Here is a 1067-nt window from a genome sequence, read left to right as displayed (position 1 = left end):
CATAAACACTCATACATCTCACACAGATACAAACACACACGTTCCCCTTTTCCATTCCCATACACACACTACTCCCATACAACCCTCCCCCACTCCCTACTTCCCCATACCGTCCCTCTCCCTCACCCCCACCCCTCACTTCCAATTCCCCATATCCCCCCCCCCCGTCTTCCTCCATCCTCCCCCCATAGAGAATCACACACTGAGACCATACATTATAACAAACTATGTGTGACAAAGTTGCCATAGCCTCTGGACGATCATATGGCAATCCTGACGCCTTAAACCGCTATCCATTGCGTCACCCATATCACGGTTGGGTAGGGGTAAGGATCAGGAAGGGGGGGGGGGGGGGGGGGGGGCGGGGGATGAGGAAAGAGTGGGGGGTAGGACGGGGAAGGGGGTGGGGAAGGGGGTGTTGGGTGAAGGAGAGGAGAGAGAGAGAGAGAGAGAGAGGGCGTAATGTTGGGGTGGTCTAGAGGGGGGTGGGGGTAGGAGAAGAGGGGTGATAGAGAAGGAAGGTGTTGGGGGAGAGAAAAGTCAATTTGGGGAGAAGAGAAATGGGGGAAGAAGGGGAGAGAAGGAGGGGAAGAGGAGTGAAGGGGGAATAGAAATTCGGAAAATGGGAAATGAAGTGGAGAGAAGAGGGGGAAAGTGGGGGAGGAGGGGGAGGTGGTGGAAGGAGAAGGGGGGGTCGAAGAACTAGAGGGGGGAGGGGGAGGTGAGGGAAAAGGGGATAGGGGATGGGGGGGGGGGGCGTAACGTAAAGAAAAATGGGGCAGCTAAGAATAGGGGGGAAAGGGGTTGGGGAATAAATAGCCATAAAGAAAAAGTCGAATAAAGGGCAAAGCAGAAGTAATGATGAAGAGAGAGAATGAGAGAGGGGGAAGAAGAGAGAAAAAAAAGTAGGCATAAATCGACAACGAAAATGGGAAGAGGGAAAAGAGAAGACGATGGAAAGAGAGGGAAAAGGAGAAGAAACGAATAAGTATATATCGACAACGAAAATAGGAAGAGAGGAAGGAGAGAAGAAGATAGAGGGAGAAGGGAAAAGAAAAAAAAACAAC

The sequence above is a fragment of the Penaeus chinensis genome, chromosome 6, assembly GCF_019202785.1.
Source record: "Penaeus chinensis breed Huanghai No. 1 chromosome 6, ASM1920278v2, whole genome shotgun sequence".
Lineage (NCBI taxonomy): Eukaryota > Metazoa > Arthropoda > Malacostraca > Decapoda > Penaeidae > Penaeus > Penaeus chinensis.
Note: the sequence above shows the minus strand (reverse complement) of the source record.